General features: G+C 48.2%; 1 protein-coding gene across 1 annotated transcript in view; it reads right to left on the reverse strand.

Annotated features, from left to right (window-relative positions):
- The window catches only part of LOC146200526 (uncharacterized), a 128,924-nt gene that overhangs the window by 66,750 nt on the left and 44,055 nt on the right, over positions 1 to 18,119 (reverse strand). The window lies entirely within an intron of this gene.

An 18,119-nucleotide genomic window follows, 5' to 3' on the forward strand; every position in this document is an offset into this window, starting at 1 on the left:
CACCCACCACTTCCCAGCTCTCAAGACGGACGGCGCTGCCGGCGCCCGGGAATTAGCACCCCAACATGACAAACAACAGGTGAACGACTGGGCTGGGATCGTCTCCTCTCCTCCCCAACCCCCCTCTTCTCCACTCACCGTCACCGCGCTCGATGCGGAATACAAAAAAACAGATTGATGTCCTCCGGGCACAGAATGAAATTTTGCTCAACAAAATTCAAAATTTAGAATCAAAATTGGCGTCCGCCTCTCCGAGCCCGCAGAACTCGGACGCAATGGAGAGCGACGCGGAGCTGTCGCCTGCCCTCGTGACAGCGATCTCCGTTATGGAGGAGCGCTTATCCTCCAAAATGCGATCTATGACCGAGACCGCTATGGAACAGATCCTCACCAAGGTCATAAGTGCCATACCCGCGGTGGTCTCAAAACACATCTCGGATAATCCCCGCCTCCTCCGTCGGTCGGGTCCCATTAGGAACGTATCCCGCATTGCAAAATTCAACCGTCGGATCATTGATTCAGACAATGAGGACAGCTGCCCCGCTCCTGTCATCACCTCCGTGGTACCGCAGGTAGCTGGCTCTGGGGCGGCCACTCCCTCATCCTCCTCCCAAAAACTGTTTAATCATGGCGAGACACCTCAATCAAAGGCATTCTACCACCTCCGATTCCGCCTTCTCAACTATAATATCACAATGGAACTGTAGAGGCTTTAAGGACCGCACTAAGCGGGCCAATTTCCGCCTCTACCTTGAAACCTTCGAGTCTGTACCAGCCGTGGTTGCCCTCCAGGAGCCAGGCCTGGGCGCCACACTTTCAAATTACACGACGTTCCAACAGGATCCCGCGTCTTGTGTTCTCGTACACAAAGCATGCACAGCCAACTTAGTGGATCTCGATCTCCAAATAGATTATTCCTATGTAATGGTGACCATCCTACCATTCCGCCGCAGGGACTCGCCACTGCATGTACTCAACTTATACTGCTCTCCCAAACTCAAGAGAGTGACATTCGCGGACCTCTTCAGCCGCGCGCTAAGAGTAGCGGATCGCGATCCTCTCCTGATCGTGGGGGACTTTAATGCTCCCAGTCAGCTGTGGTGGTATCGCAAGGAGGAGTCGCACGGACGTAAGCTGGCGGAACTTGCGTCCACGTTGGGCCTTACCCTCAAGACTGACCCCGTCCACCCAACACGGTTAGGAAACTCCGTGACACGGCATACGTGTCCGGACTTAACCTTCACTTGCAACATAAAACACGCAGACTTGCTCAACACCGAGGAAACCCTCGGTAGTGACCACTGCATCCTTAACATTACAATACACACGCGCCCGCTCAAACGTCCCACAACACAAGCATGTATCCCAGATTGGACAAAATGTAGGCAAAATTTTGACTCACTTGATAACACACCAATTTCCGAGCAGGGCTACTCAGCATGGTCCCAACAGCTGCTGACACACCTAAGCTCGCATGAAACACAGATCCAGCTTTCAGAGGCGGTCACGGACGTGGATAACCACCTTCTACACCTCTGTGAAGCCCGTCGCAGCCTCGTCCGCCGTTGGCGACACCAGAAACACAACCGCAACTTAAAGCTCAAATTGCCGAGCGCACCCAGAAAGCGGCTGAGTAAGCGGCCCAACTCGCCGACTGCAACTGGGTGGATAGATGTAACACGGCCGCGTGACAAATGTCCAGCCGCAACCCATGGTGCCTCTTTCGAGCCCTCATCGACGCAACCCAAACATGAACCGAAACACAGAAACATTTGCAGAGAGCCATGCATGCTTTCTCGGGCAACACGACTCAACTGGCACAGAAATTCAGGGACCAGTATCTGTGTACAGCCCAAGACCCCCGTGGATCAGCATACTCTTATGCAGGCAGAGAGAACACAGAGCTGGATAAACTTTTCCAGCTCCATGTTCTGCGGGCGGCTCTTGCCAAAATGAAACGGGGCACTGCCGCGGGAAGGGATAAGGTCACCGTCAAGCTATTGGCGAACCTGCCCGACTGGGCATACCAGTCCCTCCTCGACTACATCAATGCAATTTGGCGCGGGGACACCCCCCTACCAAGCAACTGGAAAACGGCTCTGGTAACCTTTATTCCTAAATCAGGCAAACCAATTGACGCAGATAACCTCCGCCCCATCTCTCTCACATCCTGTGTGGGCAAACTAATGGAGACGATGGTGCGGGACCGGCTATCTGAATTTCTTGAAGAAAAATATGTTTTCGCGGACACTATGTTTGGATTCCACCCACACAGATCCGCTCAAGATGTCCTCCTGCAACTCAATCGGGTAGTCCTTGACCCACTCGAATGCCCCCATAATGACCGGGTAGTACTCGCCTTAGATCTCAAAGGACCATTTGATAACGTAACACACGAGATCCTTCTCGCTAACCTAAGCCAGGCCGACTGTGGCCTCAACACATTCCAATACATAAAGCAATTTCTCACGGATCGTCAATCCTACATTCGCATCCAAGATAATGAGCATGGTCCTTACCTACTCGGCACGCGGGGAACCCCCTAAGGCGCGGTACTTTCCCCGCTGCTCTTCAATTTGGCTATGATGCACCTGTCTGCCCAGCTCGATGGTGTCACGGTGTGCAGCACGCCCTGTATGCCGATGACATCACCCTGTGGGCTACCACGGCAGCATAGGGGACATTGAAACCAGCCTGCAAACAGCGGCAACGATAGTAGACCGCTACGCCCGCCGCTGTGGTCTTCAGTGTTCCCCATAAAAATTGGAATTTGTGCACCTCCGCCCCTCGCCAAATTGCACAACTCAAATCACTCTTTCTTTAGACAGTGTTCCCATACACGAAGCTGACAAGATACGGGTACTCGGACTTTACATTCACAAACAAAGACGGTGAGACACAACATTGGGCAAACTCCGTAAGGTGGGGGACCAGGTGGGCCGCATGGTCCGTCGAGTTTCAAACAAACTCGGGGGGTTACGAAGTAAAGATGTCTTGCGGCTGGCAAACGTCTTCGCGACCAGTCGGATTCTCTATTCGACACCTTATCTCCACCTACGGAGACAAGAGGAGGGTGCCCTTGAGGTCATCCATCGCAAAATTATTAAGCGTGCCCTAGACCTTCCCATCCCTACTTCAAACAGCCGTCTTATGGCCCTTGGGGTGGTGAGTACTTTCCGGAAGCTCCGGGAGGCGCACCTTGTAAATCATTACACGCGTTTATCGCAAACGGAGTCGGGTCGCCGCCTTCTTGCTCGACTCCGTATCGAACACACCACTCTTATGGAAGACAAGTTTCGCATCCCAGAACTGTGGAGACGCGCCCTCTGTGTGCGACCCCTTCCAGCCAATATGTCACACGAAGATCATAATGGTCGGCGCCTGGCACGAGCGGAAGCCCTAGCCCGACATTATGGCAACAGAACCGGTGTATACTACGTGGACGCCTCCGGCCCTCACCATGGGGGATGGTACACGGCCGCTGTAGTTCACAACAGCAAAACAGTTAACGGACAGCAAAACAGTTAACGGTCTCACCTTCAGAGCCCACAATACAACACACGCAGAAGAGGTGGCGATTGCTCTCGCGGCCTCACACTCAGATTCAAAATATATAATTACCGACTCTCGAGGAGCCTGTGGGAACGTCAGAAAAGGCTGGACTCCCTTACTAGCCTATCAAATCTACTCAAATTGCATACGGGATACGAACCCCGCACTCCGTTACCTTATATGGGCCCCTGCTCATCAGGGTTTGGCAGGAAACGAGGCAGCAGACGCAGCCGCCCGCGCGCTCTCTCACCGGGCTGTTTTCTCCTCCCCACCCGACCAGGAACCCGAGTTTAATCCAGCCTACACCTTCAAAGATATTACGATGTACTATCATAATTGTCATCGCCTTTACCCCAGCCCATGTAAAGGCCTCAAAAAGGCGGATGAGCGGCTCCTTCTCCGCCTTTTCACAAATACATTGCTGTGCCCGGCAGCACTAAAACATTTTGACCCCTCCTTTAGTGGCAGCTGCCCACACTGTGGAGCGGTGTTTTCTGACATCTATCACATGGTGTGGGCCTGCCCCTCTCATCAGGCTGTTCGCCCCATCCCTAACCCAACCCGGGAGAACTGGGAGGCGATCTGCTCGGCTGCCGCGACTTACAGGCCCAACAAGCCTTAGGCGGGCGCGCCCGGGCGGCGGCAACCGCCACTGGGGTCCCAAACTAGGGACATCCACCTAGTGCTTGTAAGGACTGGTCCCATATATGGGCCGATCCGAACATACCTCCAGGCCCTTGTATAGATAATAAATGTTCTTACCACCACCACCACCATCGAAACGCAGCCACCCAGGCCGGGATTTGATCCCGCTTCCTGGGGAATAGTAGTCTAGCGCCCTAACCTCTGCGCTACCCCGGCGGGGCAATGTTATGTAATATACTAATATTGAAAGCTGACGTGAAGGACAATGCCTAGACAAAGAATAAAAATTAAAAAAAAACGATTGTTTTTAATCATCCTCGAGAAAAATTCATTGTTAAGGTGAAAATCATTGAGAAAAACGTCTGTGTACTACTCGCATCAGGAATTCTAGGCGTACAAAACTGATTCCGAATCGTTCAGTGCTGCCTGTCACAGCTAATTTGCCATGTCGAGAAAAAAATGACTAGATTTACACTGAACAAGGGTAAATGGGGTACGCCTCAGTTCGCACGTCGAGCCAACGTTTGGACAAAGTGGACTTGTCTTCGTCTGGGCAAAGCCATCATCACTGGCAGGGGTTTAAGTACGCTTTTGCTCCCGATGAAGAAAAGCTGGCGACGGGAAAGTGGGTGAGAAAAAAGCAGATGTGAAGGAGTGGGAGAAGAAAGTAGGTCAGTGAGTGAACAAAAAAAATCTTCAGTATCTATTTCTCGGCCTCGAACCAGGGATCCTGTGGCCTGCAAAAGAAGTAAAAGCGGTAGTACCAGAAACAACTACAATATCGGATAGTTGATTAGTCACCAGATAGCCATTTTAAAACAACACTGTCAAGAAAAAATAGATGAACTTAACGACCAAATGGCCAAACTAACACTAACCGCGGACGAGCATCAAGTACTAAAAGAATTCGTGAAAAGGAAAGAACAAAAACTTCAGGCCAAAAAAACAGCGTAAATTCATAAGGGATAAGCTGTCGGTTGATAATGACACACCTTGGCAGCGAAGAATACCTCCTGCAGTTTCACAACAACGACGAATATAACCTACGAGACAGTACATAGGTGATAGCAACGTCATTGACATTTCTAGATCTCTAAGTGATAGTGATAAACAGATTCTAAGGCGAGGCCTGACCTTCTGCCCAACGAATAACAGCTTTAATGAATATCAGCTTCCCCGAAATATAACTGAATTCGCAAGAGAATGCTTCTTAAGGAATTCTTCGTTGCAAATCCAAATAATGTACCGGAAGCCTGTAACATACTCAGAGCCTCCAGCACATGGTTTCCTGATGCAGAGCGCAGCCCCGAACTGAGCCTATACATTAAATCCGTCTCAAAAGAAATTATTGAAAACACAAAGCTAACTCGAAAGCCCCAAAACCTCTCTTTAAGTGAAAGAGCAACCCTTGACAACCTAGCTTCTAGAACTGACTTAGTTATCAAGCCTGCAGACAAAGGTGGTAGCATAGTGATTCTCCCTGCTGAAAATTACAAAAAAGAGACATATAGACAGCTTAACAACTCTTGCCACTATGAGAAGTTAAATACCGATCCGACAGAACAGTTCAGTGAAGTCATCCTGAATAAAATAAGAGATCTATTTGCCAGAGAACTCATTACAGAGGTGGACTATAAATTTCTTCAGCCGTCAAACAAACAAGCAGGTCGATTTTACCTACTGCCCAAAATCCACAAGGTTTCCGCAGAAGAATTTTTTACCACAGACATACCAGGAAGACCAATTGTTTCTAACAAAAATACGCCGACAGAAAACCTCTCAATATTCCTAAATCACCACCTAGCAGGCCTCCCGACCCAGCTTCCTTCGTTTGTGCAGGACACACCTCACTTTCTCTAAATTATGGAGCGTATTTATAACACCACCAATCTTGCATATGATTGTATACTCGTCACACTTGACGTCGCGGCACTCTACACTAATATTCCTCTCGATGAAGGTATCAACGCACTCCCTCAAGTATTAATCAACAACCACCATCCGCATGCCTCTGAAGTTCGTCTCTCGCTCCTTAAACTAGTCCTGACTTCAAATTATTTCGAGTTCGATTCATCCCATTATTTGCAGATATTTGGAAGCAGCATAGGTACTCCATTCGCGCCGACTTACGCGAATATATTCATGGGAGTTCTAGAATCCAATATACTAAATTCATTTCTGGAAAAGCCACTTATATACCTTCGCTATATTGGCAAATATTTTCATGATATGGTAGCATGGATCAGAATTCCTCCAGTCGTTCGTCTCGCGTCATAATAATCATCACACTAGCATTAAATTCACTTGTCAATCGTCGCAATTAAAAGTCGACTTTCTCGACACCACGGTGTCAGTGGAAAATGGAAAACGTAAAACTTCTTTGTACAGAAAACCAGCGGATAAGCAACAATACCTAGATTTTACGAGTCATCATTCAAGACATTGTAAGCAAGGAATGTTTGTAGGACAGGCGACACGGCTTAGAAGAATATGTAGCGATGATAGCGAATACCTAAACGAATTACATTCATTGAAAGCAACACTACTCCAGACGAACTATCCCGGTAACTTCCTTAATATGGCCTTCGAAAAAGCAAGCGCTTTAAACCGCAACGATGTGCTCAAGAAACGACCAAATGCCAACACTGAACGCCAGCCTTCTTTTGTAACTAATACTCCCAATGCTCCTTCAAACACAAACAATATTCTGCGGAAATACCATTCCATGCTAACGTGCAATGAACGCCCGAAGAAAATATTTCCGGAGTCACCCAGGGTAACATACAAACGTAACGCAAACCTCAGAGATATTCTAGTACATTCTAAATTTGGCAACAAGCATCCAACACAACCACACCCTTGCTCTCGACCGAGATGTAAGACGTGCAGTCACATACAAAAAGACACCACGGTTAAAAGTAATGCAAGCAATTTCACTTTTCACATAAAATCAGGCTTTAACTGCACATCTTCAAACGTTATCTACCTTCTAGAATGCTCATTCTGTCATAGACAGTACATCGGAGAGACAGGGCAACCAATGAGCCTAAGGCTTAATGGACATCGGGCAGAAGCAGGTAAAAACCTCCCGAAAGCAATTTTCCAGCATTTCAATCAGAAAGATCATGAGTTCAACGGAATTAAATTATATTTTTAGCCGTCAGGCTTTAAATCCGCAAGGGACAGAAAAAATAAAGAGACATATCTAATTCATAAATTTAGAACATTGGAACCAGCAGGAATAAATATGTCTAAGGAAACCTTAGAATTCCTTAGGTATATTTCCTCCGCATCATAACTATTCGAGAAAAGAACCCCACATAGATTTATTTGTGCACCTAATTCACAACGCATGGGCACTCTATTCTCTTCCGGAATAGCATAACCTGCACAAGTTCCTCAAAACACAATTTCCTCATCACATATTGCTTCAGGCTGTCCTCGAACCTTTTTTTTTCATGTCGGTGGTGGTTCACTGAGCGGTTACTATCCTGTGACTTTGTAGCTATCCCCTCCCCCAACCTTTGCAGAAAGTTTAAGGAATTGTTCCCCTTAGATATATGCCTTATAAGGGCCCTTTGCAAAGCCTGTCCCTTTGTAAGGTGTATCTGCACCAAACCGGCTTAAGTGGTGACTAATCATTTACCCGGTATTGTAGTTTTCCTGGTACTGCTGCTTTTACTTCATTTGCAGGCCACGGGATCCCTGGTTCCAGGCTAATACATACTGAAGATTTTTAATTTTTAATTTATTTTTTTTTTCATGTTAGTTGTGGTTCACCGTGCTGTTATTATCCGGTGACTTTATACTTCTCCCCCACCCCACTTTTTGAGAATTGTCCCCCTTAGATATATACCTTATCAGGACCCTTTGCAAAGCCTGTCCCTTTGTAAGGTGTATCTGCGCCAAACTCCCTTAAGTGGTGACTAATCGTCTATTCAGTATTGTAGTTTTTCCTGGTACTGCCGCTTTTACTTCCTTTGCAGGCCACAGGATCCCTGGTTCCAGGCCGAGAAATACATACTGAAGATTTTTTTTTTCACTCAATGACCTGTCCTGTCTACATCTGTGTTGTCCCCGTCTTTTTTGCGCTATGTCTTCAAGAAACTGCTACCAACTAGCCCAAACCAAACATCTGTTGCATCATATTTCTCCTACATTGGGCTCTTTCCTATCTTCTCCTGCAGCGGGCAATCCTGTCATTTCGTGTGATAGCGCCTGTTCTGTCTACATCTGTGTTGTCCCCGTCTTTTTGCGCTATGTCTTCAAAGAACCTACTTCTCACCCATCTTCCCCTCCCCACTCCTTCACAGCTACGTTCTTCTCACCCAGTTTCGCCTCCCCAGCTTTTGCTCAAAAGCGTATTTAAACCCCTGCCAGTGATGATGGCTTTACCCTTGTTCAGCGCTCCCTCATGCCGTGTAAACCGCCTTCTTTCTCTCGTTCTATCTAGATGCCATACTGTTACGGGTGGAGAACGATGTGGACGTAGTGGCGTGCTCGTTTGTGGAAGCTGAACAGAAGTGAGTCGAATGCTGGGCCCTCATTGCCTGGCCACTTGGCTGTCTCTCAATGTATATATCTTCGAACGTCTTTTTAAGGCGGAAGCCTTTAATGCCTCATACTGTCGTCCACAAAGGTGTCGGCGTTTCGAGTTCATGCCTTATACGAGTATATTCCAGTTAAACCTTCCAAACTGCATTTGTTTTTTTAATTCTTTATTCTTTGTTTGTTAATGCTGGATGTTGCGTGGCACACCTTAATCAGTTTCTTTGTCGCACCAGATCAACCGAGATCTGTCTAGAAAATTCCGGCCACTCGAGTATATTTCTACAATGTTCCAGGTTGTACTAGTAGCAGTTTGCGACGTTATCTAGATAATTCTGAGCAGCCTTTAATTCGAACTTTGGCGTTTGCGACAAACACTCTTAGTTCAGCGATCGATGAGTATGCTTGTAGGTATCGCCACCGCCGAGTTGCTTAGTTCTTTTTCCGGGTGCAAGTCAGCCCAACAAAGAGTTGATTTCAGTACTATCACGTCTCTGTCCACTTGTGGTGTCTGCGGCCTTGTCACCACTACGAGACATCTGGTCGAAGTGCTGAGCGCCGTCACCGTGACGTACCACAGAAGATGGCACCCGTGGAGCAGAAAGCACCCTTGGTTTTGTTCAACCCCATGAGCCCGCCTGCTTCCAAGGACGACCGGACAAGGTTACGGAAGGCTGGCTCGACCTGTTCGAACGAATGGCAATTTTCAACGCCTAGAACGACGAAACGAAGCTCAAGCAAGTCTATTTTTCTCTTGAAGGATCTGCTCGAATATGGTTCGAAAATTAAGCGGCAGCTTGGAAGGATTGCGAGATTTTCAATAAAGAGTTATTGACTGCTTTTGCAAGTGTCGTCCGAAAAGAAAGAGCCCAGGCCCTCTTTCAATCAAGGCTTCAACTCCCTAACGAGCCTGTCCTGGCTCACGTTGAGGAGATGAAGCGCCTCCTTCGTCGCCCCGACCATAACATGACTGAAGAGGAGAAAGTGAAATTTTTAACGGCAAGGCATTAAAATCTCTTTTTCGAGAACTTGTCAGAAATCCGTCAAAAGCCATGGCAGAATTTGAAAGCGGAGCGTCGATCATCGAGAGAACAATGAACAGAAGAATGCACCACTACGATTGACCGCTCTCGCCGGTCTACGCAAGCTCCTAAAGCAGAGAATCTGCGAGCGTAGAGAGCCTTCAAGACCTCATCCAGGAGATCGTGCGAGAGGAGCTCCGCCGATTTCTGCCATCATACCAACAACCACAGGTGGCGACGATCGAGGACGTCGTTCGTTAAGAAGTCCAGCAGGCACTAGAGCGTTCCTCAAGCGATGGCTCCGACGGATCCAGTGCAAGAAGCAGTAGCGATGAACTATGCTGCTGCATTACGCCGTCCTGCACCCCAAAGTGACATCTCAAGCCCTCGTCACTACCATGCTGCTCCCGAATACCGCCCCTTGGCCCTCGCCCACCAAGTTTACCAATAATCTCCAAGCCCCAGGAAATGCGACGCCTGGAGGACGTCTAACAACCGACCGCTCTGCTTCTATTGCGGTGAAGCTGGACACATCCCCCGTCACTGCTCCTATAGGCGGATTGGTCCACAGGAAATCGCCTTGCTGCACAGGGGAGAGCACGCGTTGCCAAGACGTCTGTCACGCTCCTCATCGGCGTAGAATGCCCGATGTGCGTCACTGGGCCGCGGTTACATGCAAGGACGGTCCCCTAGCCCGCGTAGGGGAACCCAAAGGCAGCACCCTTTGGTTGTGAGGTTGCTAAACGGCGAATTAATGACGATCCTCCACCGCCGACGACGAGTGACGATGCTTCAACGAATACCCCGCCGCAACGCAGAACGAGGACATCGACGACCACGCGACCACACGTCAAACTAACACCGATGCCCAGTGAAGTGATAACAGTGTGCCCTGGCCGCGACCTGAGCAAACGACGTAGTAGAGATCGAACATCGACGCCAACATGCAATACGAGGGCTCGAGCAACTGACCTTGCAGTTGCTGTCGACGGACGCACGGTTACCGCCATAGTGAGCAGCGGAGCCGACTACTCTGTCATCAGTGAAGCTTTCGCCGCCGAGCTCAATAATGTGACGACCACTTGGGGCGGCCTGCTAATCCGCACCGCTGGTGGTAACCTTATTACACCGTCGGGGAGATGCACCGCAAGGGTTACAGTAAATGGACGTACCTACCCTACCAGCTTCGTCGTCCTACAGCAGTGCTCCCGCGAAGTGATTCTGGGCATGGATTTTCTGAACGAACATAAGCGATCGTCGCCCTCCGGTCCAAGCTCATCAAGCCCTCGATCGACAAAGCCATACTTGCTAGCAGAAAGTCGACGCATCACGTCACTCTCAACGTCCTCGACCAAGAATTGACCGTACTACCCCGATCAAGCGTCATCGTGCCTGTCGGTACAAAAGCAGTCAATATCGCGGAGGGGTTTGTCGAAGAAAACACTCAGTTGTTACTGGATTGAGGACTTGCCATTGCAACAGGCTTAGTCCATTTCCGTCAAGGAGAAGCTCAGGTACTGGTAACGAACTTCACTGAAAAGTATCGGCACCTTAACAAGTGCACGCGATCGCTTTTATCGAAGAATTAGCGGACATTGGAGATGTATTCGCCCTTCCCGACTAGCCCCTAGAAGACGCCCCTGACAAATATTGTCAGCCTACGTTTGACATCAACCAAGAATTACCCCAAAGCAGAAAGGACCAGATTTCCAGTCCTTTTTAACCTACAGTGAGTGCTTCTCGTCATCACCTAAGGTGCGACAAACACCACTTGCCAAGCACTGCTTTATTCTTACGAACACGTCCGACCTCTGCGCCAAAGCCCCTACCGCGAATCGCCGCCAGAACGCCAAGCCATCCGTGAGCAAGTCGACGAAATGCTTAATGACGACGTTATCCAGCCATCAAAGAGCCCCTGGGTGGCACCAGTGCTACTGGTTAAGAAGAAATACGTGACACTTCGTTTCTGCGTCGATTACCGCCGCCTAAACTGCATAACCAAGAAGGATGTTTACCCTCATCTTCGCATCGACGATACACTCGATCGGCTCTGCAATGCGAGGTACTTCTCATTGACGAAAGAGATCGCGAAAAGACAGCATTTATAACACTAGCCGGCATTTTCGATTTTAAAGTAATGCCATTTGGCCTCTGCTCCACACGAGCGATGCTTCAAAGTAATGGACACTGGGGTGGAGGGGCTTGAACCAGCAAATTTGTCCGATGTACTTGTACGATGTCGTTGTCTTCTCCTCGAGCTTTGATGACTACCTGGAAAGGCTTCGAACAGTGCTAGAAGCTATCAAGTCATCAGGTCTAACTCTGAAAGCAGAGAAATGTCACTTTGCCTACGAGGAACTACGGTTCCTAGGTCACATCGTTAGCAAGTATGGTGTTCGCCCAGACCCAAAGAAAGCAGCTGTGTTCGCACAGTTTCCACCATTCGCCGATAAGAAAGCCGTGCGCAGGTTACTTGAGCTGCGCGCTTACTATCAACGATTTGGGAGATACATTTTGCACATCGCCGAACCGTTGACGAAGCTTACAAAGACTGACGTAGCTTTAAGATTGGAAGCGCAGCAAGAAGAAGCCTTCGCCGAACTTAAGCGACGCCTGCGGACCCCACCTATCCTGGGCCACTGGGATGAAAACGCCGAGAGAGAAATTCACACCGATGCAAGCGGTCTGGGCCTAGGCGCTGTTTTCGTTCAAAGCAGTGCCGGAAAAGAGAAAGTCATTGCCTACGCAAGCCGTTTCCTGCCGAAGGCTGAAGCCAATTATTCGACGACAGAGAAAAAATGCTTTGCCATCATTTGGGCCACATCAAAATTTCGCCTTTATTTGTGCGGACGATCATTGAGGGTTGTGAGCGATCACCATGCTCTGTGATGGCTCGCCAACCTAGAAGATCCCTCCGACCGCCTTGTGCGATGGAGCCTGCGTCTTCAAGAATTCGACATCACAGTCGTCTACAAGTCCAGCTGCAAGCACTCCGATGCAGGCTGCTTGTCACGAGCCCCCGTTGATGCGCCACCGAAAGAAGCTGACGAAGACGCCTTGTTGGGAGCGGTAAGCTCCAGCAGCTTCACACAGGAGCAGCGCTCGGACTCTGAATTAAAAGTCCTTGCTCGAAGGAAAGATCGCTTCCCTTCCTGCTGTGTTCCAGAGTCATTTATTGTCGTTCGCCCTGCGCAATGACGTCGTCGTGAACAACTTCGCAGCCAACAGAAACGCGCATCATTTTCTTGTGTCCAAAAAACTCAGACACGAAATTCTGCAGGCGCTGCACGATGAGTCGACAGCAGGGCATCTTGGGTTTGCGTGCACATTACGTAGGATACAAGAAACGTATTACTGACCATGGTTGCCTGCTGACGGTGCTTAGTATGTGAGAACATGTCGTGAATACCAGCGACGCAAGGCACCCCCGACGAGACCTGCTGGTCTGCTGAGCCCGATATTGCCGCCGATTAAGCCCTTTCAACAAATTGGGATGGACCTCCTCGGCCCCTTCTGAACTTCATCAGCGGGGGACAAATGAATCATCGTGGCAAACGATTACATTACCCGCTACGCCGAATCCAAAGCCCTGCCCAATGGTACCACAGCAGAGTTTGCTAAGTCTCGTTCAACGGATTCTCCAACGACACGGCGCTCCTGAGGATAGAGGAACTGCATTTACGACTGAGCTCACGCAGGCCATCTTGCACTAATGTCAAACGAGCCACCGTAGGAAAACTACCTGCCATCGCCAGACCAACCGACTTACGGAGCGCTTCAACAAACCGACAGCAGACACGATCGCCATGCACGTGGACACCGAACACAAGACCCGGGACGCTATCCTGCCGCACATGATCTTTGCGTATAACACGGTAGTCCAGGAGACGATCAGAGTGACTCCGTTCAGGCTTGTGTACGACAGGGAGGAGGAAAAACATTTATTTAAACCCAGTTCGCGATTCCAGCAATCCATGCGGCACCTGGCGGCAAAGCCATGCAAACGCGCCAAAGAGGTCCAGTAGCAGACGCCCCTTGGTCGCGCTATGGAAACCCGCTAGCAAAACACTCGTAGCACCGCTAAAACTGTTCTGCAGCAGTGTGACACATTGTTTCGTGTATTTACTTCGTGATCCAGCGATCGGCGCAGGGAATCGATGCATTTTCAATATCCGCGGAGCGCATTGAAAGTGCCGTGTACATATAGTCTCGTCAGTTTTTGTCATACGATTGCGTCCCTGGTATCAACTGCTTTCTACTAACCTTCCCAAGGGACGGAACACATACGGATAAGTACGAGTGAGCAACAATACGTAATACCGTCACGTGCAAAATTTGATCGGCGCACGTATAAACAACTCCTAGTTTGTGGCAGCTTGATCATAGCGCTTTTTAAACTAGTTCTGCTAAGAACGTCATCATCAAATGCGCGTAAGGGAGCACTCTACGACGATCGACTTAATTCTTCGCCGCGTCGGGCAGGCGTCTCGAGATCTGCAGGTCACGCAGCGCGTGACTGCCCTCGATCTAGTACCTCACGTGCTACGGAAATTGGGTCCGTTATGTGATCGCGCTCGCCTATGCGGCCGCTCACTTTTAGCGTTGAAGCTTGTCACCCTTGAATAATATCACAGAATCGGTATAGTTTTGTCGGCGACAGGTCTCTGACAACTGCGCGGTGAACTGGTCAAGCCGGCACCTTTTTTTTTTTTAAATATATTCTCAAATAAAGCTGTACTTCCCTGGCGACAAAGCTCACTTGCAGGGCGCTCATTTGGTGAAGGGCTTGAATGCGTACCACACCTCGCCAATTATCAGAACAGCATGCAGTGATCAGAAGTCCTGAAGCCTAAGGATTATATTTTCAGCCACAAAAATCCCCGTCACGCCATCAAGGCCTAAAGGAATTTAAAATGCCTCGAAATGATTTATTACCACAGCCAGAAACGGTCTGATAGCATTTTATGACAATTCATTTTTTAATGACACCGTACGGCTTCGTTTTGCGACTGAGACAAAAATTATTTGGCTTCAGGACTTCTGACCATGACTGTGCATAACACGTCAAATCCAAAATTAGCTTAATTACTAATATATTAATCAAAGAACTAGCGGTCGTTCAATTACCTCATGAATATACTGAAATCAAAGCTTATCTATGCCAGTGCTCAAAATGAACCTTAGATGAGCTCGCACGGTCTTTTGAACTCAAGTTCTTGATGTCCCTAAGTATACACAAGTGCCTTTCCTCCATCTTGTCCCAGTCAAGTTTAGTTCTAGAATATTTCAAACATGTGATATAAACATTTCACAGTAAGAAAAGGATATCAATGAAACAAATGAATGAATTTACAGATATATTCAAATATCACCTTGTCAGTGCGGTTCAGTTCAGTCGTTCAGTCATGTCCGACTCTTCGTGAACCAATGGACCATATCACGCCACGTTTTCCGCTCTCTCACTATCTTCCTAACATCACATTACTTCATCTGCAGCGCTTCGAGGATGCCATCTAACCATCTCGTTCGCTGCCTACCCCTTCTCCGCTAACCCGCAACTTTTCTTAACATCAAAGCTTTCTCCAACGACTCCTCTCTTCTCATCAGATGACCAAAGTAGCGAAGCTCTAACTTTAGAATTTGACCCTTCAGTGAGCAGTCAGGGTTTTTGGTCGACAATATCGACTGATTTGATCTTCTGGCAGTCCGAGGAACTCTCTAGAGTCTCCGTCAGCACCACAATTCGGACGCGTCAATTCTTTGGCGGTCAGCCTTCTTCACAGTCCAACTCTCGCATCCATACATTGTAACTGGCTATAGGGTTTTCTTGGCAGAAAATATTGGAGTGGGTCAATTGTCAACTGCAGCATAAATGAACCCCGTGAGTAAGTGAGTGAATGCAGACTGGCCGTACTGTGTTGTTTTCTCACGAGAACGCACAGTCAGACATTATACATGAATTATTTTTATTACAAACCAGTCAATGATACACTAGTTTTCTCCCTAACAGCTTTACACTGTACTTCTGTGTCCTAATCTTTTAACAGCTATAACAAACACATAAAGTGGCCGTGTCCTCATTTATAGAAGAATACAGGAAGAGGCCCTTTTCATGGATTACTGCCTTGTCGTGGCGGAGGGGCTTGCGAAACTCGATGAAGTCGTGAGCTCTGCTGTGTAGGGCCACCCAATATAGACAGGTCACGGCAGAGAGTTCTGACAAAATGTGATTTGCTGGAAAGGTAATGGCAACCCACTCCAGTTTTTCCTGCCAAGAAAACCGTATGGCCAGTCACAATACCATTAAAGATATGGCACCGGAAGATGAGCCCCCCAGGTTGGAAGGCGTCCCACATGTTACTGGGGATGAACAAAGGGCGTTTCCTAGTAGCTCCAGGACGAATGAAGCGCCTGGGCTAAAGCCAAAAGGACACTCAGTTGTGGATGTGTCGGCAAGCGACCGGAAAGTCCGATGTTGCAAGGAGATATATAACATAGCAACATGGAATGTAAGATCTATGACGCAAGGTAAACTGGATGTCGTCAAGCGAGAAATGGACAGATTGAACATTGATATCTTGGGTATCAGCGAGCTCAAGTGGACCGGAATGGGAGAATTTAACTCCGGCGACCATTATTTCTTTTATTGCGGGCACGAATCAAAGAGAAGGAATGGGGTCGCTCTCATAGTAAACGGAAGAATGGGCAAAGCAGTGCTAGGGTACAACCCCAAACATGACCGAATGATTTCACTTCGGATCCAAAGTCACCCTTTCAACATACCAGTTATCCAAGTTTATGCATCGACCACTACTGCTGAAGAAGCTGACGTTGAGAGATTTTATGCGGACCTACAATGCCTTTTAGACCGCACCCCTTCATCAGACGTCGTTTTTCTCATAGGAGACTGGAATGCTAAGGTCGGGAGTGAAGAAATATCCGGAATTATAGGCAAGTTCGGTCTTGGCGAGCCAAATGAAGCTGGGCAGAGGCTAGTAGAGTTTTGTCAAGAAAACAACCTGACCATAGCGAATACTCATTTTCAGCAGCACAAGAGGCGCCTGTACACATGAACTTCACCGGACGGTCTGTACAGAAATCAGATCGATTATATTCTTTGCCGGCAGAGATGGAGAAGCGCTATACAAGCAGTAAAAACAAGGCCTGGGGCCGATTGGTGCACCGATCATCAGCTTCTTGTTGCCAAAATTAAGCTTCGATTGAGGCAAACGCAAAAAACTAGAAGGCCTTTCAGGTATGATCTCGATCAAATTCCATTAGAATATGCTGTGGAAGTGATGAATCGATTACAAGAATTAGATCTAGAAGACAGAGAGCCTGGAGAGATGTGGAGTGATGTTCGTGATATAATACAAGAAGTTGCTACTAAGGTAGTTCCAAAGCAAAAAAAATGCAAGAAAGCAAACTGGTTATCTGAAGAGGCTTTGCAAATAGCTGATGAAAGGAGGATGGCAAAAGTTATGGGGGAAAGAGAAAGATACAAGGTTCTCAATGCGGATTTTCAGAAAATAGCAAGGAGAGATAAGAATGCCTTCCTGAACATACAGTGTCAAGCAGTTGAGGACAACAAACAATTAAGGAACACAAGAGCTCTGTATAAGACAATCAAAGATATCAAAGGAAGCTTCTGTGCTAAGCTGGGCGTGATAAAGGAAAAACGCGGCAAGGACCTCACTGAAGCCTCAGAGATAAAGAAGAGGCGCCATTAATACACAGAAGAACTGTACAAGAAGGACCCGAATGTGCAAACCCAGCATAAGACGGTTGTGATTACTGATCTCGAGCCGGGCATCCTGAAGAGTGAAGTTGAATGGGCCTTAGCCAGCCTTGCTAAGAACAAAGCTAGCGGAATTGATGGCATTCCAGCTCAGTTGCTTCAAAACCTCAACCAGGATGCTGTTAACATTCTGCATACATTATGTCAGAAGATTTGGACAACCCTGCAGTGACCACAGGATTGCAGGAGGTCAGTTTACATCCCCATTCCAAAGAAAGGCAGTGCCAAAGATTGTTCCAACTACAGCATGCTCGCGCTTATTTCGCATGCCTGCAAGGTGATGTTGAAACTCCTACAAGGACGGCTGCAGCAGTATGTCGATCGGGAGCTTCCGGACGTGCAAGCGGGGTTTCGAAAGGGCAGAGGAACTGGAGACCAAATTGCCAGCCTTCGCTGGATCATGGAAAAAGCAAGAGAGTTCCAGAAACCCATCTACTTCTGATTTATTGATTATGCGAAAGCGTTTGACTGCGTAGATCACAGCAGATTGTGGCAAGCTCTCCAAAACATGGGAGCTCCAATTCACCTGATCTGTCTCCTCAGGAACCTGTATA

This window comes from Amblyomma maculatum, chromosome 2, assembly GCF_055883805.1.
Source record: "Amblyomma maculatum isolate TAMU_Amacu chromosome 2, ASM5588380v1, whole genome shotgun sequence".
Lineage (NCBI taxonomy): Eukaryota > Metazoa > Arthropoda > Arachnida > Ixodida > Ixodidae > Amblyomma > Amblyomma maculatum.